The sequence below is a fragment of the Papio anubis genome, chromosome 5, assembly GCF_008728515.1.
Source record: "Papio anubis isolate 15944 chromosome 5, Panubis1.0, whole genome shotgun sequence".
Taxonomy (NCBI): domain Eukaryota; kingdom Metazoa; phylum Chordata; class Mammalia; order Primates; family Cercopithecidae; genus Papio; species Papio anubis.
Genome location: NC_044980.1, coordinates 63724203 through 63752149, shown reverse-complemented (window position 1 = coordinate 63752149; position 27947 = coordinate 63724203). Strand labels below are relative to the sequence as shown.

The following is a 27947-nucleotide window of genomic DNA, read 5'->3' as shown; positions in this document are numbered from 1 at the left end:
TGAAAAACCCTGCGGGACAGTTTATGCTGAGAGGGTAAATTGGACAGCTTTACAGATGCCTCATGTTAGGAAATGTTCGTGGATTTGAGTTTTGAATGTAGGAGCAGAGTTATCTGAATACGTGGAGTTGATAGAGACAGACATTCCTTGATGAGGAGCAGAAATTCCCCGGGGACCTTGTAAATCTGAAGCAGATAAAGAGAAATGAAGAAACCAAGTTTTACAGCTTTGATGAGTGGCAAAATTTGTCAAGAAGAGCTAGAATATTAAGTAATTAGCTTTTGGAAAGCAAAGTGTATTGGATTTGGCTGTGATGTGAAGGAATTCATTTAATAAATCAAAACGAAAACAAAAACAAAAACAAAGAAGCGAAGCATGAATCTCCTAATCAGCAGAAAAGGAAGTACAGCTGGAGACGATCGTATTCCTGATTGATACTGATCTAAACTGGTGCTGGAACATTGAGTTCTTTGTTTTGTCTTGTTTTTACTTGTTATTATTTTTTAAATCAAGGGAGATAATGCTGGTAGAGCCCCACATACCCAGAGCCCTGAGATAAAGGGTACACGCAATGAGGCAGGGCCTCCGGGATGTGAAGGGGGACTTGTTTTGCGTTTGACTGACTTTGCTGTCCGAGAACGACAAATCCAATGAAGTGGCACAGCTTAGATAGGAATAAGACGGAAGGACAGAGAAGGATGACAAACTAAATCACACAAAGGCTCATGCGCCACAAGAACTATGAAACCGAGGTGTTCTGAATCTCTGGGTTTAGATTTCCGATTTTTAAAAAATCAAACATTCTAGCTGTTACGTGTCACTAGACACTCGGAAGAGCACAGGAGAATCAAGTAAGGGCAGCCGTTTGCTGAGTCTCATCTTATACCACAGCGTCACCTATTGGACACTGATAAAAATACATCCGGAAGTACCTAAAACCTGTTGAAGTCCTGTCAACGCAATTTTGTAAGTAACTATAAATTGTAGAATCATAGGATTTCAGAGTGATGGGGTTTTAAAAGTAATTGGAGTCAAGTTTGTGCCCAACATTTGAATCACTTTTATAACATATTTGATTAATGTTTAATTCTGCTCAAACATCTTCAGTGAATGAAAACACACCCTCACTAAGCCCCTCATTCTATTAATATGAATACTTTCATACACTTTTACTTTTCACTCAGTGCTTCACCACTCCCTTCTGCAGCACCTGGACAGAACCTAGTCCTAGGTCTTTCCAGGGTTCTTGGGAGTGAATTGGCTTCACTTTCATTGGAATTCCTCTTTGCAGACTCATTGACGGTAGGTTCTGCTAAATTAGTTACTATACACTTTCTGTTTCTCAAATTATTGCTCACATCTCCTGTCTTCCATTTCTCCTCTCTCATTCTCTCTTTTTTTTTTTCTGAGTTTTACTTTTTGTCAACAATTAATCTATTATCATTTTGATAGGCTTTGGAGGACAGAAGAAATAAACCCCACCATGTTTAATTAGGGGCCTAGTCATGTTTTTCTGATTCTGTTCTCTTTTTTTTTGAGACGGAGTTTCCACTCTTGTTGCCCAGGCTGGAGTGCAGTGGTGTAATCTTGGCTCACTGCAACCTCTGCCTCCCGGGTTCAAGTGATTCTCCTGCCTCAGCCTCCCGAGTAGCTGGGGTTAAAGGCATGCACAACCATTCCCGGCTAATTTTTAAAATTTTTTATTTTTATTTTTAGTAGAGACGGGGTTTCTCCATATTGGTTAGGCTGATCTTGAACTCCCGACCTCAGGTGATCCGCCCACCTCGGCCTCTCAAAGTGCTGGGGTTACAGGCGTGAGCCACCGCGCCTAGACCTGATTCTGTTCTTATGCATGAAAGAAATGTAAGCATAGGGCTTTACATTTATTTCAGTTAAAATTTTTATTAAGCTTGGCTTGTCGTTAGAGCCTTTGGATCTTCACTCTGCCATATTAAATGTATTGGCTACCTTTCCCAGCAGTCAGAGAAGTGCATTAGCAAGCCAACTGTACACTCAGCTATTTACTCAATGAACAGGACAAGACTGCACACAGAATTCCTTGACACTAGAAACTCTGGGCTGACATTGATTCATAATTAGCACCTATCTTTGTGATCATCTGGGCCACATTCTTCCGTCTTGTTCACAAGGTAAAAGTCTCTGTAATATGCTGAGTTCAAAAGATGAAGCTGCATATTGACAGCTTCTTCTGATTAGTCAGTCTGGCAGAGTTTGGATAAAAACCAAAGTCCTGTTAATTCATTAAATCATGACTTTCCCTATCTGAATCTTATGCACAATTAAATGCTCCCCTTTCTTCTCTCCGTGTTCAAGGTGGTATTGGACAACCTGCCTGAGAATTGCACTATTGATTCCCACCCCAGTTTCTAGAATTCTTTTGTGATAATGAACAGCAGCTCATTTTATCACCAATCTCTTCTAGGTGTAGGCTAGGATGTAGTTTGTTTGGGCCAGGAGGTTTGCACCAATGTAGAGAACCCAGATGCTTTCTTATGATCTTTCCACCAGTTTGGATTTATAGATCTCTCATATGGATGCTTGTTGTATTATTTTCTGGCCGGTAATCTTTCTCCTTGGCAGAAATTAAAGACAGAAAATAGGAGATAAAGTGGTATCTGCCTCTATTATCTATCTTTCACTACTCTTGTATAATTCCAGAAAGGGCTTTTTTTTTTTTTTTTTTTTTTAAATTTCTTTTTGAGATGGAGTCTTGCTCTGTTGCCCATGCTGGAGTGCAGTGGCATGATCTTGGCTCACTGCAACCTCCGCCTCTTGAGTTCAAGCGATTCTCCTGCCTCAGCCTCCTAAGTAGCATGAACCCCAATGCTGGGATAATTTTTGTATTTTTAGTAGAGACGAGGTTTCACCATGTTGGCCAGGCTGGTCTCAAACTCCTGACCTCAGGTGATCCATATGCCTCAGCCTCCCAAAGTGCTGGGATTACAGGTGTGAGCCATCATGCCCAGAAAGTGCTTTAAGTCACTCTTTACATTTAAAAGTTTATTTGCCTTTTCTTTGGGTGGTATAGAATCTGAAGTTATTTGGCTAGGCAAGCTTGCTGGACTTCTTCAATTTGATCTTTTAGATTCATTTTCCACCTTCCATAATTTTCTGTTCTGGGAGGCTGTGGATCACAGCAAAGGCACCCATGCCTTCTGGCTTTCTGCAGGAAATGGGAGGGAGAGAGAGAGGAGCATGGGGCCAGGGCATATATTTCCTTGGTTCCTTCCTGTGAGGTTGACACAAGTTGCTGTGTCTCTCAACAGAATGTCACTGCTCTTATCTAGGTGGCCTGCTCTATGCCATTCTCTTTTTGGGTTCTGGCAAGTTCTCTTTTACCCTATTCCTATACAGTTCCACTGCCACTATCTCTTATGGCTCTGCTATCCCCACTCACCCCTTTGTAGTTAGTCCCTCTGTAAATAAAACCTCCTCCAATTTTCCTAATTCGTGTGTGCCATCTGTTTTTGTTCCTTGAGGTGGAGAGAACTGGACTGATACAGAAAGTTTAAAACAAGGGTGAGAGGAAGTTATTCTATTGTGTCAAGTTTTTTTGGACAGCGTGATAAACTATTATTGGACGGTCCAGTAACTGACCCTTTGTAAAATTTTTGGTGCATCAGAGTCAAAGAGAGAAACTATTTTATGAATTTTTTAGATTAGAAAACCAAGTGGTATTTTTTCTCATATTAATATCTATATAACTGAATGCTATATTCCAGAAATGATTGCTGATATTTTGGTTTCCAAACTGTTGGACAAAAAACAGGTATATGAAACACAGGAATAATTTCTAGAATATATAAGGAACTCCTACAAATCAATATGGAACAGACAAAAAATAAAGCAGAAAAATGGGCAAAGGGTATAAATAGACAAGTCACAGATGGAAAATGTATATGAAAAGATGCACAACCTCACTAGTAATCTGGAAAATGCAAACTAAAACAAGATAGCACTTCATATGTGTTATAAGGGCAAAAGTAAAAAAAGTCATTGAATAGTCTTTGGGGAGTGGGTACAAGTGTAAATTGATACATCCACTTTGTTTATTTATATATATTTTGTGTTTTTATATGTTTATTATTTTAAAAATTGAGTTGGGATCTTGCTATGTAGCCCAGGCAAGTCTCAAACTCCTGGCCTCAAGTGATCATCCCAGCTTGTCCTCCCAAAGCACTGGGATTACAGGTGTGAACCACTGTGCCTAGATGGTGCAACCACTTTGGAAAATAATTTGGCAATATTTTGTAAAGCTGAAAGTAAGCATGCCACAGGATCCAATAATTCTAACTCTAGATATTCATTGGTCTAGAACTTTTTGCACATATGCACTAGGAAACATGGAAAAGGATGTACGTTGTGGCACTGCTTGCAAAATATGAAAATTGGAAATAAGCTAATGTCCATCAAAAAGGAATGTATAAATAATCAAGGTATGTTTATATGATGAAATGATACAAAGTGGTTGAAATGAATGAACTCAATCAATATATGTTAGGAGGCAATGAGTTTTTTTTTTTTTTTTGAAAAAGCAAGTTGCAGAAAGATGTATACTAGATGCCACTATTTTTTTCAACTTGGGTAGAAATTAACACACAAAGAAGAGCATCTTTTGTTTGTGGATAGGTATATATGCAGCAAAACACAGGCTGAAAGACTAAGCCTAGGCCGGGCGTGGTGGCTCACGCCTGTAATCCCAGCACTTTGGGAGGCCAAGGCGGGTGGATCATGAGGTCAGGAGATCGAGACCATCCTGGCTAACACGGTGAAACCCCGTCTCTACTAAAAATGCAAAAAATCAGCTGGGCTCGGTAGCAGGTGCCTGTAGTCCCAGCTACTCTGGAGGCTAAGGCAGGAGAATGGTGTGAACCCAGGAAGTGGAGCTTGCAGTGAGCCGAGATCGTGCCGCCTCACAGCCTGGGCGACACAGCAAAACTCTGTCTCAAAAAAAAAAAAAAAAATACTAAGTCTAATTCATGGAAACAGTTCCTCACAGGGCATGGGTCTCCAGCCCCTGGGCCATGGATTGGTATGGTGGAAATAAGCTAATTTAGGAACCAGGCTGGACAGCAGGTTGTGAGTGTCTGGCAAGCAGGCAAAGCTTCATCTGTATGTACTTATAGCTGCTCCCCATTGCACACATTACCTCCAGAGCTCTGCCTCCTGTCAGATCAGTGGTGGCATTAGATTCTCATAGGAGCGCGAGCCCTATTGTGAACCATGCATGTGAGACATCTAGGTTGTGTGCTCCCCATGAGAATGCCTGATGATCTGTCACTGTCTTCCATCACACCCAGATGGGACCGTCTAGTCGCAGGAAAACAAGCTCAGGGCTCCCACTGATTCTACATTATGGTGAGTTGTGTAATTATTTCATTATATATTACAATGTAATACTAACAGAAATAAAGTGCACAATACATGCAATGTGCTTGAATCATCCCCAAACCACCCCCCTGCCCTCCATCTGTGCGAAAATTGTCTTCTGTGAAACCAGTCCCTGGTCCCAAAAAGGTTGGGGACTGCTGCCCTTGGGAGTCTGAGGGGACTGAGACTGTGAGGGAGCAAAAAGGCCATCCCACTGGGTCCCCTTCTCACACTCTCGACTGCTGGTCTTTCAAATGCTGTCTCTTAGGCCCCAGCCCCATCAAGGCTTGCCTGTTCTTCTCTAGCACAAAGTCCCCTTTCAGGAGATTCCTCCTCATGAAGCAGCCCAAAGAGTGGGCACATAGCGAATTTTTCTCATACTGAATTCACTCATTCATTTTCCTTTTTTTTTTTTTTTTTGAGACGGAGTCTCCGTTGCCCAGGCTGGAGTGCAGCCGCACCGTCTCGGCTCACTGCAACCTCTGCCTCCTGGGTTCAAGCGATTCTCTTGCCTCATTTCCAAGTAGCTGGGATTACAGGCACCTGCCACCATGCCCGACTAATTTTTTGTATTTTTAGTAGAGACAGGGTTTCACCGGTCTCAAACTCCTGACCATGATCCACCCTCCTTGGCCTCCCAAAGCTCTGGGATTACAGGCGTGAGCCACCACACCCGGCCTCGTTTTCCTTTTTTCTCTTCCCTTTTTCATCCTATTCCTTCTTGTTCCTATACTCCACCAAAATTGTTACCAAACCCTAAATAAACATTTATCTTCCACCTCTCAAAGAGAAAGTGTATTTTTAAATTCACATTTGAAATCCCACTCTCTTTTTCTGCTTGCTTAGGGTACCACATTCCCCGCCCTTGCCCCATCCCATCATTTGTGGGACTGTACACTTGCCATGCTCTCTGTATTGCCAGGGAGAGCCTATGATTTGTGAAATTCTCTTAGATTTTTTTTTAAATTTTGTTTTATTATTATTATACTTTAAGTCCTAGGGTACATGTGCACAACATGCAGGTTTGTTACATATGTATACTTGTGCCATGTTGGTGTGCTGCACCCATCAACTCGTCGGAACCCATCAACTCATCATTTACATCAGGTATAACTCCCAATGCCATCCCTCCCTACTCCCCCCTCCCCATTAGGCCCTGGTGTGTGATGTTCCCCTTCCCGAGTCCAAGTGATCTCATTGTTCAATTCCCACCTCTGAGTGAGAACATGCGGTGTTTGGTTTTCTGTTCTTGAGATAGTTTGCTGAGAATGATGGTTTCCAGCTGAATTCTCTTAGATTTGACTGGCTGCCCTAATTTTAAGGTTGAGAGGGCAAAACCGGTTTATTTGGGTGTAAAAAGTTCTTTAGAGTCAGGAACACAGTCTTTGCAACATTATTTTCAAAGGGTCTGGAGAGTTACACCCAAGCCCACAGAAGTGAGGAAGGAAAGGAAAGAGTTTTCCACCAGTTGACACGGTGCTGAGAGCTCTGCCCCTTGTCATATCAGCACATTCTCATTGAATTGGCTTTGTCTGAAAATGGATTTCACATTTCCCACCTTATAATTCAGCATGTATGCTATTTCCTGTCAGTTTAACTCACCCCAAACTTTTGTTTAACAGTAACCAGTTCCTGTTGTTAATTCTCAGAAATAAGAGGACACTTTGGGAGGCTGAGGCAGGTGGATCCCTTAAGCCCAGGAGTTCGAGACCAGCCTGGGCAAAGTGGTGAAACTCCATCTCTACAAAAAATACAAAATTAGCCAGGCAGGGTGTGATCCCAGCTACTCAGGAGGCTGAGGTGGGAAGATCACCTGAGCCAGGGGAGGTTGAACCTGCAGTGAGCTGTGATCTTGACACTGCACTCCAGCCTGGGCAACAGAGTGGGACCCTGTGTCCAAAAAAAAAAAAAAAAAAGAGAGAAGAGAATAGTGCAACATGGCTTTTTCCTTGTTACTGTCCTGTCATCTCCCTGGAGTCCCTGAAACAACACAAATGATGGCTCTTAGCAGAGACCAGAAGTCAGGTCAGGGCAGAGGACCCTCCCTGAATGGTCCCTCTCACCCATTCTTTTCATTCATTTGTCCCACTGGCCTTCATGAGTCGATTATTTAACTCTATTAATGTATCCTTCTTTATGAGTGACATTTCCTAAACTTCTTCCTACAGAGTGTGTTCTGTACCCAGTGGTAGCTCAAAAAATGTTGCCTGGTTGATAATCACTGGGTCAGCTGGGCCGAGGAAAGAAGAAGTGGTGTCCTTGGAGGAAGGCAGCTTTTCCTCACCTCCAGGTTGGACTTGATGTCTGAGTCCAAACATGTCTCCTATTTCCTTTTTGGTCTTGGAGATTACTTTCTTGAGATAAGTAAAAAGAGTCCTCACTTGCTTACCAAGTTTGATTTTGCTTGAGTTCTTATAAATAACAATTTTGTTTATTGACAGGGGAGTCAAAAGGCTCATTTTGTCCAACTTTCTGATTTTGCAGATCAAGAAATAGGTCCAGAGGCATTGAGATTTCCCCAAAAACAGCAATATTATTTTATATAACATAGCTCACAAGTACTACTGCCTCCATTTTACAGAGGAGGAAAGAGATGTTCAGAGAGATGAGGTGGCTGGCCCCAGGCAGTGCAGAGAGTGGGTAACAGCCTGGGCTTGAAGCCAGGTCTCCCGGTTCCCACTATGATGTTCTTTGATGGATTCCACATGGCCTCTGGGCATGAGAGAGGACTTTGGAAATAGATAGTCTGCTATCCAGAGCTCCAATTAATTTTTGTATCTATACTTGGTAATCTAAAAACACTACTGCAAGAACATACACATTTAAAACATTAAATTATATTTATTTGTCATTCATTGGTAAAGCACGTGATATAAAATTCAAAGGGCACAAAAGGGCATAGTGAAAAAAAAAACTTCATGCTCTGGTTCCCCAGCCATCCAATTCCCCTCCCCAATCTCTTTGTCCTTCAGATACATGCTATGCTTAGATGAGCAAATATGTACATACGCACATATAAATTTTCAATAAAAATGGAGGCATACTGTACCCTGTTCTGTACTTGCGTTTTTAAAAAATTTGATGTATTTTGAATACCAACCCTTATCAGTGCACATAGAGCTACCTCCTTCTTTTTAATGACTGCAAGTATTACATTGAATAGAGGTGCCATAATTTACTTGTCTAGTCCTCTCTTAATGGATATCAAGATGGTTGCTGCTCTTAGGCTATTGCTGTGATAAATATAATAATTATGTGTATACATGTTTTTGTTTATATGTGCTAGGATACCTAGCAGAGGTTGGCAAAGTATAGCCTGTGGGTAAAATTCAACCTGCCATTAAAAAAAATAAAGTTTTATTGGAACACAGCTATGCCCATTTGTTTGCCTGTTGTCTATGGCTCCTTTCATGCTACAATAGCAGGGTTGAGTAGTTGTAATAGTGATGGATGGCCTGGAAGCCTAAAACATTTACTATTTGGTCCTTTTGCAAAAGTTTGCTTGCCTCTGAGCTATAGGATAAATTCTTTTTTTTTTTTGAGACAGAGTCTCACTCTGTTGCCCAGGCTAGAGTACAGTGGCGTGATCTTGGTTCACTGCAACCTCTGCCTCCGGTGTTCAAGCAATTCTCCTGCTTCAGCCTCTCACATAGCTGGGATTACAGGTGCTTGCCACCACACATGGCTAATTTTTTTTTTTTTTTGTATTTTTAGTAGAGACAGTGTTTCACCATGTTGGCCAAGCCGGTCTTGAACTCTTGACCTCAGGTGATCCACCCGCCTTGGCCTCCAAAGTGCTGGGATTACAGGCGTAAGCCACTGCGCCCAGCTGATAAATTCCTATTGGTAGAATTGCTGGGTCAAGGACTTTGCATTTCCTACTTGATTGTTATGGCCAAATTCTATTCATAGAGGTTGTACTATTTTATTCTTCCACTAGCAGTATACTTTACCATGTTCTCACCATTGTAGCACATCAAATGTTTTCTTTTTATTGGCTTACGATTTAAATAATTTTAAAATAATTTATTATAATTGTTGTGGATATGTAGTAGGTGTATTTTATGGGGTACATGAGATGTTTTGATGCAGGCATGCAACGCATAATAACCACATCGTGGAAAATGGAGTATCCATCCCCTCAAGCATTTATCCCTTGTGTTATAAACAATCCAATTATACTCTTTTAGCTGTTTTAAAATGTACACTGAAATTATTATTACCTATAGTCACCCTATTGTGCTATCAAATACTAGGCCTTATTCATTCGAACTATTTTTTAATACCCATGAATCAACCATATCTCTCCCCCATTCACTACATCAAATGTTTCATCTTTGCCAATCTATTGGTAGAAAATGATATTTCTCTTGATTTCTTTTGCATTTCTCTGATTTTGATTGAAGTTGAGTATCTTTTTATGGCTGGAGGAGAGAGGAGCCTGTGAGGGAAAGAGAAATAAATGTGTAGGAAGATATCAGCCTGAGTTCTCTGATGCAAGTAAGAGAACTTATACCATCAAACTAATCCATGGACACCCTCCCTTCAGCCTAGGCTCCCTTGGTCACTCAGTTCCTTCTTGGCCAGAAAATGAATTCCAGCAGCACCTGCCTATTTGCATCCCTCTCTTCTTGACAGTCGTGCAAAGTGTGAGTCAGTTGCAAGACAGGGGAGGTGAGTGCTGATTTCGGTATTGGGGAAGTGGAATTTAAACTATGGGAAGTTCTTAAACATAAGAAGGCTTTTCAAAATGTGCAGGGCAGCCTGAAACAAATACCTTTGGCAAGTACTATACCGTGGGGTGAAACTGCTTGTCTTTTTTGTTTTTATGTTTTTTAATTTTAAATTTTAAATTAAAATTTTTTTTTTTTTTTTTTTTTTTTTGTATTTTCAGTAGAGGCGTGGTTTCACCATGTTGGCCAGGCTGGTCTCGAACTCCTGACCTCAACTGATCCGTCCACCTGGGCCTTCCAAAGTGCTGGGATTACAGGCGTGAGCCACTGCGTCCAGCCAAAACTGCTTTTCAGTGTGTGGGCAGATAGGAAACTGTTTCTCTTCCCTTTAGGGGTTTATACTGTGCTGTCCCTGGGATTAATGTTTGTCATTAGGAGGGCTGTGTGACAGAGCAAAAGATCTAGCAGTTTCCTAGCAGGATCAAGAGGCCCATCTACTCCTCTCGCCAGCAGGGACTCAAGTGATGAGGACCAGAGATTTGAGGGTCCAAGTTAAGCATTTACAGGTCCTTGTTTTTCTTCAGTTTAGAATGGAGATTGGTCCATTGGTCAATCCTTGATCTGATGCTCTGAGGCTGGGGGTGTGGGGATTAAGAGATGCAGGGGCTAACAGCCAGCTGAGTCTTCACAGTTTGTCAAATATAAAGATAAATTTTTTTGAGAATAAAGCTTTATCCTAAAAAGAAAGCAAATTACTAAAGCTTTGTAGTTCATGAGGTTAAAGAAAAGGTTCTTAGCAACTAGTTAGATACTTAAAATGTGACAAGGCGGTACAGGTAATTGCATTTAGATGTGTAAAAATTAGATTTCTAAGTTTCCAGAGAGGAACTATTGGAAATGGCTCTGTTGGAGATGGGCTAAATTAATTATGGTAAATCCATTTAATGGAATAGTACGTGGCTGTTAGAAGAATGCAATAGTTAAAAGAATACAATAGTATTGGGGCTGTTAAAAGAATGCAATAGTTAAAAGAATACAACAATTCCAAAGTACAGATATGGAATTCTTTCCAAGAAATTAATAAATGAAAAAAGTAAGGTAAGAAACAGTAAGTGTCTTAGGCTGAGATCTCTGGAAACAAAGACTGAGACAGAGATCCTTGTGTTTTTAGGAGAGGGTGCTCCCAGGAGATGGGGTGGGAACAGCATAGAACAGTGGATAAAAGGTAAGCAAGAGATGATCTCAGTGGATATCAGCGTTAGCCTGATCCTACAGGGAGCTCTGGAGCATGAATTGTACCGTAAAGCTGTCCAAACTTTTGTGCCCCTGTGCTGGCTACAATGTGTCGCAGGATGGAGAATTCTCTATAGAAGGGGGCAACTGTGAACCATTAGCTGCTAACACTCATAACGGCCAAGAGATGGGTGCGCTGGCTTCCACGGGGGATCTAGGCCGAGCTGCAGCAGCACCCCCTGCAGAAGGCATACTGCAGGAAGGATACCGTACTATATATGCTTGTACATTCATGGGAATCTAAGAGTAGATGCTCTTATCCTGGAGTCCATGGATCCTTAAGGGATTCACAGACAGAACCGTATTACAGGCAAACTGGTTTCTTTTGTAATCCTCTGCACTTTAGCTTACATATTTTCACACATTATTCTGAGAGGGGGATCCATAAGCTTCATCGGATACTGAAGGGATCTGTGGTACACACACAAAAATGAAGAGAACAAGAAAGTGGTAACATGTTTGCCCTGGGTGGGGGATGAATTCTAGGGGTCTGGAGTCAGGAGTGGGAAAGAGATTCCTATTCTTTGTATATCGTTTTGTGCTATTGGAATTTTTGCTATGTGCATGGATTACATTCTAAAAAGATTAGAACATAATAAAATGTATTTTTAAAAACTATCTCCTCACTTTTTTTTTTTTTTTTTTAAGAGACAGAATCTTGCTCTGTCGCCCAGGCTGGAGTGCAGTGGTGTGATCGTGGCTCACTGCAGCCTTGAACTCCTGGGCTCAAGCCATCCTCCTGCCTCAGCCTCCTGAGTAGCTAGGACCACAGGTGTGTGCACCACACCTGGCAAATTTTTAAATTTTTTGTAGAGATGGGGTTTCACTGAATTGCCCAGGCTGGTCTTGAACTCCTGGCCTCAAGCGATCCTCTTGCCTCCGTCTCCCAAAGCGTTGGGATTACGACTTTGAGCCACAGTACCCAGCCCTATATTTCCTGGATTTTCTCTTCACTCTTACTTCCCACGTTGCTTTTTCTGTTTTACACCATTTCTGCAATTGCTTGTCTTCCTCTTCCCAGTCTCTTCCTATCTCTAATGCTTGCGTTTGATTTTAAAGCTGTTCTGGCACACTCGGATGGAATCCTGCATAATAATCTTTCACTAGTTTTTTCCCTGACTCCTTATCAAATGCTCACTAAAGTGTATAGTTATTTCTTAGCATATACGCACAGACTTGCGAAATAGACCACTTTAATCTGCACAATTCTTTGAAATTCAGCATTTAAAACATGCCTTTAAATGAACAAAATATTTGTATAATGAGAATAAATTTTGAAGGTTGTTTCACATTCAAGATTCTTTGAGGTTTTTAATCAGAACAGGTCTGAGGACAACAACTGATGCCTCCTTTATTCACAACACATTTTTAAAAAGTCGAGATTTACTAAAATCTACCTTTCGGGATTTTAAAATGGATGCGCAATCTCCACCACTTTTGTTGCCAAGGGAGAACACATCTGCCCTGGAAAACCTTCCTGTGGAGCGATGTCAGCGGAGATAAATGAATGAGAGTACATGCAGTTCTGGAATAATAGTGTAATTTGGCTAAAGGGTGACATCATCTTTTCACTGCTGTATGTGCCATTCTAAGTAGCAATAAGTCCAGCTGAGCTAGAGAATGAATTATAAGGAAAGTACATTGGCAAGGTAGAATAAAATATAAAAAATAGGAAGTGAAATTGAAAAAGAAGGTAGCTTTGAATAGATCCAGTCCACAATATATTTTTTTCATATGGAAGCTCTTGATTTAATCACCACATCATAATTTGCCATTATTTTGGATTATGTGGAAAGATGTAAAGCTTCTTTCCTAATGGCTGGTTTGCTATATATACACATGTGTGCCACCAGAGTATAAATAGGGATGTTGGAATTGATTTTAGTCTTTAAAGGGTACATTTAAATGCTGGAAAATAAAATGCCTTTATCAGTTAAATCTCCTTACTGTGATCCTACATGCCTCATTGGTAACACTTGAAGAAGGGTTTGCTGGGTTTTATTTTGGTACCGAGAAAAGAATGCCATGGTTCTTCATGCTGATGAACCCTGAAAAATGATTTGCTTCGGGGAGGATCAGTCTGTGACTCTGCATGGGTTCTTGAGGGGTCGGCCAGTATTGACTCATTGCTTTTTTTCTCTTTAAGTAACAGCTTTATTGAGATCGGATTCACATACCAATATATTGCTTCTGTTCCCTAATTTTTTAGAGTGCAACTCAAACCCCTAATATCTCCCTGTCTTCTAATTCCTCAGGCAACAGATGACTTTCTGCAAAGGAACTGATACTAGCTATGAGTAATAAATATTGCAGATGGATTAAATCAAAGAATCAAATTTCAAAGCCAAATTAAAGAGTCATGAAAAGGAGAGAGAAGCAGAAATGAAGAAAAAAGAACACAGAAATAAAATGAGCAGCACTGAAAAGAATATCGTCTGCTGTTCGAATAAAGACCCGAGATCTTTCACTGCTGGGTCTTCAAAGGCAGTGCCCTTTTTGAGCAGCACGTCCCAAGATTAAGAAATCAGAAGGAATTAAGACTTTAACTAATTAGTAGTAATGAAAATTTACTAGACATCAACAACAAATTTACAAGGCAAATTTATTTCCAAAGTACATTCACATATATCACAGGTAAAATGAGGTTTTCACAAACACCATTTTAAACATAGGATTTATTTGCAGGAGCTATTTTTGTGGCTTAGGGAGCAAATGGTTCATTGAAATGGAACTTTGCTGGTCTGGTTTCAAAGAATTCTATTATACAAAAAATTCTGTAGAACAGATGGGATCAAAAGTCCCTGAACACAGAACAGGAATATCAGGTAATGAAAATGTTCTTTTGGTACAGTATTATGTTTTATGCTTTAAAAGTATTAGTATGCAAGAAACTCAGGCAAGAGCATAAAAGAGGAAGTAGGATAATATTTTATATTTGAATAGGCTTTAGATTTTCCAAAATACTCACATCCTACTGAAGCTTGGTAGCAAGTATTATTCTTGTTTTATCGATGAAAAACATGCTACCAAGAAAGATGCATTACAAGCGACAGAAAACTCAAAGTAGATTACACAATAAAAGGTATATGTCTCTCTCTGTCTGTCTCTGTCTCTGTGTATTGGCTCACAAAATTGAAAAGTTCAGGACTAGAACGAGCTTTCAGTGTGCCTTGAAAGAGATGTTCGATTGATACCATCAGGGCCCAGATTCCCTTGACATCTCTCAGTTCTGTTTTCCTAGTATGTGGTTAACTCTGATTAGCCAGGATGGAGACAATAACTGCTGAGCTAAATGCACGGAGCGGGGCAAGGATGGTCCTCCACAGGCAAAGGTGGGGGTGCATTTTAATATGAGTATGGGGGAATGGATCAGATCTGGGCTAGATCTGATACTGAAGAGGTGTAAACAGATAACCAACAAGATGTTAACAAGATGACACAATTAAAAAGATTTTAATCAAGGCTAGAACCCAACTCCTCTGAATCCTGGCAAGACATTGGTAGGAACAAAACTGGGAAACAAGACAAGGGATGTCCCAGGAGCTGATGTTTCCATAAGAGCATAGTTGAGAAGAGAGGGAAGAAAACAATAGTTAACAGAGGTAGGTGGATTTAGAAAGAAGGCTTTACTTTGAACAAGACTTGACCCTAGTTGGGACTTTGCTGAAGGAATCCCTAATAGACAGACCTGAGCCACCTCCTTCCTTTGTCATATATATGTATCTCATATGCACCTTACATATATGATGACTGCTCTTTAAATAACTGAGAAATCCTAATTTCTGGATCTTACCCTGGCCCAACTCCAAATTATCTTCTTTGGTTTTAGCTGGATCTTTAGGAAGACTGGTCTATCTAATGTTGTATCTCATTATGCCCTATTTGCCAGGCCACTGTGATAAGGAGATCCTCATATAATTCCTTTCTGTGTTGCTGCCCTGACTACTGTCTTCCATGTTTAGAGTTCAAGTTCTCCTTTTCTAGTAGCTGAAACACACGGAGATCAAAATAAGCTTCATTAAGGCAGCATTCTACAAAGACAGTGGTTCTCCAGTGGTGGTCCTCAGATTACCTGCATTTTTTTTTGATACTTTGTGAAAATTAAAAAAAAAACCCAAACATCACCTGTTTCTTAAAATTTTGGTGGAATTCATTGAATACAACTCTCTTAGGCCAGATGCCACTTTAGAAATTACATCATTGATCACATTTTCAAATTTTTTTTTTTTTACAATGCTTGATCTAGTCACATTTTTCACCTAATAGGTTTATTTAACTCAGGACTTTATGGAGTTGAGAAAAGCACTTTGTTACTAGAAGAATATATAGGTTATTTAACATAGTCACCTGTAGCAGTCAATATACAATAAACTATAATGATACACAGTAGTTCTAAGGTCGGTCTTGCTAGTCACAGTATTTTCCAGGGCCGCTTCACTGAGGAACTGGAGATAGCATTTAACTTGTGTGACTAGTTATGGCCTGGTCTGGCTTTCCTTCTGTAGATATTGTCTTGTTCTTGTCTCACCCTTTTCTTGCTTCCAAGGCCTTACTAGTAAATTCTAATCTTTGCTTATGCAGTCTTTAGGTATTGTGTTTTCCTCTATTGATTTCATGGAAGGCTTCCCTCTAATGTAGCATCCACTGGCCCTGGTTGTGCAAAGCTTCTTTTCTCTCCAACAAGCAGGAGTCTTGTGTCTTTACCTCTTTTTCTGCAAGAGCTGCACTCTCCTGTTCTCTTGAGGCCATGGCAGATGATTTCTTGTCACCTCCTCCCTCCCTGCCAACTTCCTTTCCTCCTTCCAATTTCTTTTATGACAGGAGTTCTTCTTCATTGAAGTTAACATTAAAACAGTTAGCTTTTTTTCTTTTTTTTTTTTTTTTTTGAGATGGAGTTTGACTCTTGTTGTCCAGGCTGGAGTACAATGGCGTGATCTCGGCTTACTGCAATCTGCACCTCCAGGTTTCAAGCGATTCACCTGCCTCAGCCTCCCGAGTAACTGGGAATTACAGGCATGTGCCACCACACCCAGCTAATTTTGTATTTTTAGTAGAGACAGGGTTTCTCCACGTTGGTCAGGCTGGTGTCGAACTCCTGACCTCAGGTGATCCACCTGCCTCGGCCTCCCAAAGCACTGAGATTATAGGCGTGAGCCACCGCACCTGGCCAACAGTTAATTTTTAACTGAAGCTGAAGTTAAAACAGTTTCTTCATAGGCAGACATATGAATGCTATAGTTCTCTTTTAATAACATCTAATGTACTCTCTCCTCCTATCACCAAGCAGTAATTTTGAGTCTTACTGTTTTGTCCTTTGTGCCAGGGTTCTCAAGGTGTCTTACGTGAAAAAACTCTGTGGCACATTACATTTGGGAGCTGCTGATTAAAGACTTATAAGCTCTTTTGCTGACCATTTTTCCAGAACCTTGACTGGAATGTTAATATCCATTGTAAATCTCTACATGGGTACCAGTGTTCTGAGAAGCACTCTGGGAAATGTTTCCCTTTTCTTGATCTTTTGAGCCAGTCTCAATGTATTATAACTTGAGTGAAACAGGGCTGTCCTTTATGCCAGTCTCAGCATACTGAGACATCCAAAGGAAATCCAAGTTTGGCTAAAAAAGTCACCCACCTTGAAAAACAATGTATGCTGGTCAAGACAGATGCCTCTTGGAGAGGGAGCAAAAGGATAACCGCACCACCCAGAATCATCTTTATAGATCTCTCTTCCCGAAGGCCGCCTTAACTCCTTAGCTGCTTCTCAATGTCTCTCTGTAGCCTCTTTTCTGTAAACTCTAGCCCTTTGATTTTTCCTCTCACCTCCGAGGTCTATTATATTCTTTCCAGATGAGCTCCATACTCTTTCTCATAAGTAAATTAATTTGACCTTTCTTTAGCTCTTCCAGCTTTTCGTTTTACCCAACACTGAGATCATTGCAATAGTTTCCGGAAGCTAGACAGAGCAAAGACAGATTCTTCCTCAGAAGGCACGGGGGGGCGGCTAGAAGGTCATTCTGGGGGCTTTGGAAGGAGCATATACAACACCCCTTTTTCCTGGGTAATAAAACAGGGAATAGATTGATGAAGAACAGCTTTGTTCCTAGTAGAGGTAACTGGGGAATGAAACTTACACTTACTCAAAGAGTCATGGGCAGATCTGGGCCAGTACTGCAAGGTGGCAGCTTACTGTGTGTGGAAGACAATGCCTACTTCTCAAGAAAGGGCCACTCTGAAAGAAAGATGCGGTCTCCAGAAGGGGCTCAGTCATACATGCTTCATTCTCTCTTCCCATTTCATTTCTTCCAGTGGGTGTCCTGGTCACAACCTCTGTGCCTAACACAACAACTTTCTCTAAAATATTTATTTGTGATACCTTAGGCCTGGCCACGTTTGTCTGGGACAAATAATAAATAAATTATAAATAAATATTTCACATTTGTGAAGTATCCAAATTGCACAGGGCCCGCCTTCTCCCACCCACTCCTCCCACTCTAGACTCATGAACACTGTAGAAATTGCTCCATGGCATTTGCACAATATGTCACCCATGGCTGAGTTGTACTTTGTCTTAGACCAATAGAAAGTCATGCTTGTTTTTCCTTCTCAGGGACTTGTTGGTTTTGTGGGAAAGCTCTGTAAACCCATGAGTCAATAAGACACCCTTGCTTTAGATCTTCCCCTACTTAACAATTTAGTCACTGATATGATGTGGTAACAGTCTATATCAGCCTGCTGACAGAGGGTTCATGTTGGGGGATGTGTTTTATATTTTAATTAGCATGTATTTCTTCTGACCTATGTCTGAGCAGCCTCTCAAACTGGCATGGAAGCATTATGTTTTGCCATCGAGTGCTGGGGGCTCCAACCAAAGTTGTGTGACCATCTTTGGGTGCCTCCTGCTTCAAACACAAGTCTTCTTCAGACTTCGCTTGGCTTCTCAGCCATCTGAAGTTCTCTACAGACTCTGATGATACCAGAAGATGAGAAATTAGGATTAGTCTCATTTTTTGGGAGCTCCCATTCAAATACAGCAGAGGTACAATGAGATGGAGACATACCTCAATATTACAGCTCTGTAGTTCTTGCCATACCAATTTAAAGAGCTGTAACCCGGGCGCGGTAGCTCACACCTGTAATCCCAGCACTTTGGGAGGCCGAGGTGGGCGGATCACGAGGTCAGGAGATCGAGACCATCCTGGCCAATGTGGTGAAACCCTCTCTCTACTAAAAATCCAAAACTTAGCTGGGCGTGGTGGCAGGAGGCACCTGTAGTCCCAGCTACTCGGGAGGCTGAGGCAGGAGAATGGCGTGAACCCGGGAGGCGGAGCTTGCAGTGAGCCCAGATCGCCCCACTGCACTCCAGCCTGGGCGACAGAGCGAGACTCTGTCTCAAAAAAACAAAAAACAAAAAACAAAAAACCCAAAACTGTAAAGAGAGTCCTTGGGCTGCCCTGCTCTGTGATTCTAGAGAACTATGTTGCTCAAAGCAGGAGATAGACCCTTCCATGTGGGGTGTTGTTATGGTGGCACTTACCTTCTTCCTCTTTGTATCTTTATCTTATCTGAGGTGCATGCAGATGATTGGAATTGAGGAAGGCAGTTTTTAAGACTCCTGGGTAAGCATGACTCTGGTGGTATTTGCTGACCAGTGTATTCATCTAGTTCCACATTGAGGATTTCTTCTCCATTGAAGGAAGCAAAGCTTGATTAGGCCTATTTAGCTCCTATGATGTCTGTTTCACTGCACCTCTTTCCCCAGTGTCCAACTTCAGCTTCCGCTCCTCCTTCAGTCTCCTCTCCTCTCCTTCATGAAGACTTCCTTGACCACCAAAGCCCATAGAAATTTTGTCATCTCAGTGATGTTCACTGACTTAGCTTTATCTAACACCCGTGTTGTGCCAGGTGCTGGGTGGAGAATGTGAATCAACAAAGATGAACAACAAGTTCCAACTCTTGAACGATATGCAGGAATAGTCATAGCCCTTTTTATCTTTGCTGTTGAATGTAGTCTGTTAAACAACTCTAGGGAGGCACCGTACATGTGGTTTTCTTTGTGAATGGTGCCCCCTAGAGTTGGACAACTCAAAGGGCAGGCTGAGGCTGAAACTTGAAGGGCGATTGAATGTCAGTCAACTTCAAGGGTTGACTGAATGTTAATCATATATTGCCATGCATTTTTTTTTGCAATCTAATTATAAACTTTTTTAGGGTAAGGGTTATATTTTGATAGTTTTTGTAACTTTATGCATAGGGTTTAGCATGCTGGTTTTTCCTTTAATCAAAATTCAGGAAATACTTAATTGAGTTATTGAAATAGCTTTCTTGGTGAGATTATCAAATTAACTTGTACACTGTTGTGGGAGCAGCTGGATACCAATTTCTTATCCATCATGGTGAGGGCGTGGAGGGGAGAATGGAGAATTAATTTTTATAAAGCTCTCCAGGTAATTCTCTTCAGACCATTTAGAAAATGTTGTCCCAAGATTTCAGCATATGAATATCAGGAAGCAGATTGACATAAAACTCTTCAATGTACCACAAACAGCCAAGAAAGTGATGTTAAATTTAGGATCCATTAGAAATCTCCATAGAATGGAATAAAACTATAAAAATTAAAAAAGAACATAATTAACAAGAATTAAGGGAAAGAGAAAGACTTTGGTGAAATCATGATGCTTCAGTTACCAACTGCTGCATAACAAACCATAAAAAACCAAAACTGACCAGATGCAGTGGCTTACACCTGTAATCCCAGCATTCTGGAAGGCTGAGGTGGGCGGATCACCTGAGGCTGGGAGTTTGAGACCAACCTGACCAACATGGAGAAACCTCATCTCTACTAAAAATAAAAAATTAGCCAGGTGTGTTGGCGCATGCCCATAATCCCAGCTACTCGGGAGGCTGAGGCAGGAGAATCACCTGAACCCAGGAGGCAGAGGTTGCAGTGAGCCAAGATCACACCATTGCACTCCAGCCTGGGCAACAAGAGCAAAACTCCATCACAAACAAACAAACACAACCAAAATGGAGTGGCTCAAAGCAACTCTCATGCATTATTTCTCATGATTATGTGAGTTGACTGGGCTAAGCTCGGTGGTGTCTCTGCTCCATGTGGTGGAGCTGTGGTCATTCATGCAGCTATATTCAACTGGGAGCTTGGCTGGAGCTGGAACATCCAAGATGGCCTCATATTGTCCAGAGCTTTTTCCCTGTGATATCTTATCCAGTAGTCTAGCCTCAACAACTTCAACTACTTCCTCTCCTTCTCCTTCTCCTCCTCCTGCTCCTCCTCCTCCCCTCCTCCTTCTCTCCTCCTCCTCCTCTCCTCCTCCTCCTCTCCTCCTCCTCCTCTCCTCCTCCTCCCCTCCTCCTCTCCTCTTCCTCCTCTCCTCCTCCTCCTCCTCTTCCCCCTCCTTCCTCTTGTTCTTCTTCCTCCTCCTCCTCCTCCTCCTCTTCTTCTTCTTTTCAAAAGAGAAGATATTTACTGATGAGACAGACATGAAGGGATTATTTGTTACTTTTGGGCAGCTGGACTGAGGGAGACCAGCCAGCACTGGCTCACAGTGGTAACCAAACAGTGGGGCCAAGATGGGTGACATTTTTTGATGCTCCCACTTGCACTCCTGACATCATCCAGGAATTCATCTATGGCATCTCCAGACAAAGAAACACTGTTCTCATGGATGCCATAAGCTTTGAGAATTGGCAAAAACCTTAGATGTCATCCAAAAATCTATATGTGTCCTTGAGGCCTCTTTCCTTCATGCTTCACTTCTGATCCACCAGCAGGTCCTGCTGATCTGTCTCCAAAATAATTTCCAAATCTGTGCATTTCCAAGGTCACTGTCACCACGCTGGTTATGGTCACCAACATTGTATACCTCCAGTTGGCTTCCCTGTTTTATTTGATCAGCTCTTCTTGAGACCACACACATGCATTTTCCATGTGCAAATCAAATGATGCCACACCCCTGCTTGGAGCTCCAGGCATTTCTTTTGCACCCTGAGTAAAATCCCAGCTCCTGAACAAGGATATTAATTTCTAGGGCTGTCTTAACAAAACACCACAAACTGGATGGCTTAAAATGACAGACATTGATTCTTTCACAGTTCTGGTGGCCAGAAGTCTGAAATCAAGGTGTCAACAGAGCCATGCTCCCTCCAAAGGCTCTGGGGGAGAATTGGTTTATGCCTCTCTCCCAGCTTTTGGTGGTGGCCAGCAATCCTTGGCATTCCTTGGTTTGCAGCTGCATCACTCTCATCTCTGCCTCTGTCACTATGTGACATTTTTGCCGTGCATCTCTGTTTTCACATGACTTTCCTTTTCTCATAAGGATGCCAGTCAAACTGGATTAGGTCCCACCCTAGTAAGCTCATCTTAACTTGATTCCATCTGCAAAGAGCCCATTTCCAAATAAGCTCACATTTATAGGTACCAGAGGTTAGGACTTCAACGTACCTTTTTGGGTAGCCCCAGCTTCATTACAGCATGACAGCTGGCTTCTAAGAGGAGGAAGCAGAATTTGCAGTTCTCTTAAGGTCTGGGTTTAGAAGTCCCAGAATTCCATTCCATTCCCTCCCTTCTCCTCCCCTCCCCTTTGCTTCCCTTGACAGAGTCTGGCTCTGTCGCCCAGGCTGGAGTGCAGTGGTGCAATCTTGGCTCACTGAAACCTCTGCCTCCTGGGCTCAAGCCATCCTCCCACCTCAACCTCCCAAGGAACTGGGACCACAGGCACATGCCACCACACCCAGCTAATTTCTTTAAATTTTTTGTGGAGATGAGATTTTGTCATGTTGCCCAGGCTGGTCTCAAACTCCTGAGCTCAAGCTATCCGCCTGCCTCAGCCTCCCAAAGTACTAGAATTACAGACACGAGCCACCATGCCCCACCAGCTGGTGCTACATCTTTTTGGACAACACAAGTGATAGGGCCAGCCCAGATTCTAGGGGAAGAGAAACAGACTCCACCTCTTAATCTGCATACAGAGAGGGGAAGAATTGTTGGAGGCCATAACTGATTAGTATCTACCACACATTTTCATAGCCACATCTGACGCACAGTAAGAAGTGGCTATACTTTTGGGCCATCTAATTTTAAGCCAAACCCAAACCAACCAACCAAACAAACAAACAACAAAAAAAAACTGCTACAGGATCCATGAAATGGAATGCTATTCAGTAACAAAAAGGGACAAAATACTTATACATGCGATTACATGGATGCTCAACCTCAAAAACATCATGCTGAGGGAAAGAAGCCAGACAGAAAACCCACTTATTGTAGGATTCCATTTGTGTAAAATGTCCAAAAAAGCAAATCTAAAGAGAGAAAAAGTTGAATAGTGGTTGCTTGGGGTTGGAGGGAGGAATGAGGATTAATTGTAAGTGGGCATTGAGAGATCTTACTGGTGTAATAAAAATAAAAACTAGAAAAAAAAAGTAAAAAAGTAAAACTAGACGATGTAGATGGTTACGCAGTTAAGTAAATTTATTAAAAAATCATTGAATTATTCATGTAGAAGGAGTGAATCTTATGGCATATAAATTATGTTTCACTAAAGTTATTAAGAAAATATGGGATGGTGGTCTTTAATTCAAAAGACATGCTCCTAAAGACCTTGCCTAATTTGAACCTTGCACAATTTCAAGTTAATTTTCCCATAGAAATAGAGGTAAAGTAGAAGGGATGTGTCTTCAAAGTGCAAAATGCCACACCTCTTGTGGTCTATTTTTGCTTTAACTGCCTTTGTTTTCTCAGCCTTACATCATTTACACAGTGCTCCCTCTTAATTTAACAATAGAGCATATCAAGGCTGATATCTGGCCTTCCTCATAATTTTTTATCACATTTAACTTCCAGTTCACAGCTATTGATTTTCTAGCGTGTTTTTCAGCAGTAGGGCCATCACTTATATGAGCTGTTGGATGACACTGTTATAGACTATTCAAAAGACTTTAATTCTTAACCACTGTGAAATTTAAAATAAGACCCCAATGGCCACTAATACCACTGGCAGAGGTGTGGTTGTGCATGCACAACAGTGCCTGTTGATTAACGATGGCAGGTATTTCTGTAACCCGTTAAAGTGACATTTTCCAATGCAGTAACAAAAACACAGCTTACAAACTTCTCAGCCTGCCCACCTTGAAATTTTGCAAATTTTGACAAATTTCCGCATCTAAGGAGATTCATATGTTTTAAATTTTGGTCACAAAGTGAAACTTTATTATTATTACTTTGTGTATTGCAGTATTTGAAATAATGCAAATTCACAGGAGCAGCAAATGTACTATGTTGCACAGTCGGTGATGGGGAGATCTTGCCAGCCTAGTTCTCCCTGCCTCCCCCATATTATTGAGATGGAGAAACCTCCACATTCAGCATGTGCAGTCCAGATGGCTCAGAAGCCCTTTGTATCTGCATCTATTCAATTTGTAAGGAGTTTGTGTTCCATGAATTTGCATTAAGTTTCAGGTTAGACTCAATAATCCTAAATACCAAGTGAAATTGTGCCTGATCCATTCAGCCTCTGGAGCTTGTCAGAAACTCCAAAATTGGCTTGAATTTTCTTCAAGGATTTATGAATCTGGGATGAATTTGAGGTTCATAAAGTGATCCAGCCAGAGTTGCTTAGTCTGGGATTTCAGAAGATGTGTTTCGCACATTTCTCTCTTCACGTCAAGCAAGTTGTCATCGTCTGCTGGATTTGTGTCCTGGTCTCCCTAAATGACCTCACTACCCATTTTAGATCCTCGTGTCTTCATTGATGTTATGGGTTCAGTTGTGTCCCTCCCAGATTCATATACTGAAGTCCTAACCCCCAGTGCCTTAGAATATGACCTTATTTGGAGATAGGATCTTTACAGAGGTAATCAAGTTAAAACGAGGTCATTAAAGTGGGCCCTAATCCAATACGACTGGTGTCCTTATAATCAAGGGAAATTTGGACATAGATAGGCACACAGGGAGAACATCAGGTAAACATTAAGGCAGAGATCAGCGTGATGTGTCTACTAGCCAGAGAATGCCAAAAATGGTCGCAAACCACTAGAAGAAGAGAAGGCAGGAAACAGAATCTTCCTCACAGCCTTCAGAAGGTACCAATCTTGTTAACCTTGATCTTGAACTTATAAACTTCAGAACTGTGAGGCAACTAATTTCTGTGTGTAAGCATTCAGTTTGTGGTACTTTGTTAGGCAGCCCTAGCAAACTAATATAGTTGATAAAATAAGAAGAAAGACAAATAACATGTGTTTTGGATTTTGACCAAATCTTTTCTTATACATTTGTATCAGTTGTTTTTCATAAGAACTCAAAAAAGAAGGCATAAGCTTCATTTTACACAAGAGGAAATGGAGGCCAAGAGACTTGATCAAGGTCACACAGCTCCTTTCCTTACTTGACACAGGACGAAGATCTCCTGATTCCTACTTGTCCCATCCTCTTGTGCCTGTTGGTGGCAGGGTTTGGGAATTAAAGGCAGAATTAACAGAGATAACCTCAATCTACATTATTAGAAGTTGAATTAGAGAATAACACAACCTAACATTTATTAATCTCCATGTGTCATGACCCCCTGCATCCCCTAACTTTTTTTTGAGACAAGGTCTTGCTATGTTGCCTAGGCTGGTCTTGAACTCTTGGACTCAAGCAATCTTCCTGCCTCAGTCTCCAGAGGAGCAAGGATTACAGGTGTGCACCACCACACCCAGCAAGCACTGTTTAAGGCTTTACCAAATTAACTCACTTCTCACAACAACCGTATGAAATCAGTGCTATTATTATTATCATCATTTTATGGGAAAAGAAAGTGAGGCAGAGAGGCGCCAGGTAATGAAGAAAGTTGTTTCCAGTCATGTGAATGAGTTTCCAGGAGGAACGTGAAACTTTGTCCAATTGCTTTCTCTGATGATTTTATTTTAACATATTTACCATCTATAATACAGAAGTTATATGTCTATTGTGAGAAAAAAATTTATAAGATTTTACTATAATAACAGATCAATTATCTTAATGCTTCCATATTGGCTTCTAGACTTTTCTTCTATGTGCATGCATAACATTTACCCAGAGTAATCATAACATGAAGGAAAATTGGCATTCTCCTTTCTTTCTACTTAATATCATACCAGAAACCTTTTTCTTACTTTAATGTAGTATCCACCATGATCATTTTAATGAATATTTCAGAAACTCTCCATTAAGCTTTAGAGGCTCTTCTTTTTGGAAGAACCTAAGGGTAACTTGGCCAAAGTTGAGGAAAAAGTGAACACGACTCTCTAGGCTATCTGCAATTTTATGTTTTTATTCTTTGGTGCTTAACTAGTAAACACCAATGATGTTTGTTGAATGCTCTTCCAGATACTATTGCTGTGTAACATACCACCAAAATTTGTTGTAAAATGGCAACTATTTTATCATGCTTATGGATACTGTAGGTCAGAAATTCAGAAGGGTTGAGTCAGCACAGTGGGTACAGCTCATCTCTGCTCCACGATGAATGGGGCCTCAGTTGGAAAGACTTGCAGATTGGGGGACAACTTGTTTACTGGGATCTAAAGCCATCCAAAGGCTCTTTCATTCATATGTCTACAGGTTGATGCTCACTATTGGCTGAGACCTCAGCTAGGGATGTCAGCTGGAACATCTGAAGCTGGCTTCTTGATAGTTGAGCTTCCCCATAGTATGGTAGCTAGGTTCCAAGAGCAGCATCCCAAGAGAACGTGGTAGAAACTGTGAACCTTTTATGACCTAGTCTTAGAAGTACCTAGTGTCACTTGCATTAGAGTCATAAGCTCTCCTAGATACAAGGAAGGGAAACTAGACCACCATATCTTGATGTGAGCACAGTTAAAATTACACTAAGGGCATGTCAGATAGGAAGTATGGATGTGGTTCATTTTAAAAAACAAAATCTACTCCAAGGTCTTTGATATGAAGCTCTCTATTTATTTGTGATTGCTCTCAGTTTGTTGAGAGCATTGCTCTTGTGGATAATATACTTAAAAAATATAACTGCATTTCTCTTTTCTTTAATCTAGATTTTTTTTAAAGTGGCTATTTGATACATTATACCCCTAATGTATAGTTGCTAAAGGAATGAACTAATCCTGGTTTCACCACTAACTTCATGACCTTGGACAAGTGCTTCTCTTATCTTTAGTTCCCTCATCTCTAATAACGGGAACTACTTTGTCTGAATGCTGTGAAGGTTAAGTATAATAGTGTAAGTAAAGCAATTAGCATGATGCCTGGTTCATAATAAGCGCTCCATAAACAATAACCACTGTATTTGTCATCATTGTGGTCAAGGCAGGAATGGCTTACACAATGTTTTTCCAAATCAGATACAAGTGATGCTTTGACCTAGCACTTTGATTAAAAAATTCTCAATAGTTGATAGCTTCAAATAATCTTAAAGGAAGATGTGGGATAATAAAAAGCTGATTAAAAAGGATGGCAGAATGAATTTAACTGGAATTTGAAGAACAGTGTGTTGAATTGGTGTCATGAAGTTCTTTCAAAACCCAAATGGAAAGGAAGTCCATTGAATATAAAATTGAGAAAATGGGACTTTTGAGGGATTGATTTTATATTGAAATCCTGGTGGTGTCACCTGGGACTTGCATTGTCATCCCTCCACTGCCTGTCTCCTGAAGAGTCAAGCAGACTCAAGCCCACATGCTGCCAGCACCCTTACAGCAAATCTCTGCAGATCCTTGCTCTTATACAACTGGGATCCCTGGTTTCCACTCTCATGTATTTCCAGGGCTGTCTATATTTTGTCCTCTCAGAGTAATACATTGCCTTTTCTACCTTTTACAAGAAATGGAATTCCACAGAGGGCATTTATCATGACTTTTTTTTTTTTTTTTTTTTTGAGACCGAGTTTTGCTCTTGTTGCCCAGGCTGGATCTCAGCTCACCGCAACATCTGTCTCCCAGGTTCAAGTGATTCTCCTGCCTCAGCCTCCTGAGTAGCTGGGATTACTGACATGCACCGCCATGTACGGCTAATTTTGTATTTTTAATAGAGATGGGAGTTCTCCATGTTGGTCAGGCTGGACTTGAGCTCCCCACATCAGGTGATCTGCTTGCCTCAGCCTCCCAAAGTGCTGAGATTACAGGCGTGAGCCACTGTGCCTGGCCTATCATGATTTTTATAGGACTATTAAAGACTGGGGCTGTGGGGGTGAAGGTTCACACTGTCGAGCATTTAACAGTTTGCTCTCTCTCATCTCCTTATCACCCTTACTCTTTACTTCTTGCAGGTCTCAACTCTGCATACCTGGCCCTCCCATGGTTGATCAGCCTCCTAGGAAGTATGGTCCAATTTACTAACTATTGAGAAGAATTGCAAAAAATTTAAACAGAGAATTTGGGAGAATCAAAATAAAATGTCACACATGTGAAATGTAATGCTGTTTTTAATCGTGGAAATGCAGTTTGACTAGAGTATGCTGAAATGTGATCACATATCATCCCCAGAAGAGCACTCTGAAGTGGGTATTACTATTTTATCCCTATTTTACAGATGAGAGGACTGAGGCACACACAAATAAAGTGGCCAAAGTTATTTGAAGCCCTGAT

The 27947-nt window shown here is 41.1% G+C and overlaps 1 long non-coding RNA gene across 3 annotated transcripts; it reads left to right on the top strand.

Moving 5' to 3' along the window:
• On the top strand, positions 1 to 27947 carry LOC103885156. Of its 3 annotated transcripts, XR_002522581.2 has the most exons (6): positions 16 to 966; positions 5322 to 5379; positions 9941 to 10065; positions 13613 to 13991; positions 26400 to 26584; positions 27629 to 27947. It is a non-coding gene; the product is annotated as an uncharacterized LOC103885156 (long non-coding RNA). The 3 variants fall into 3 exon arrangements; XR_648076.4 differs by lacking the exons at positions 26400 to 26584; positions 27629 to 27947 and adding an exon at positions 7560 to 7681 and having other exon boundaries at positions 1 to 966; positions 13613 to 14454; XR_648075.4 differs by lacking the exons at positions 26400 to 26584; positions 27629 to 27947 and having other exon boundaries at positions 11 to 966; positions 13613 to 14454.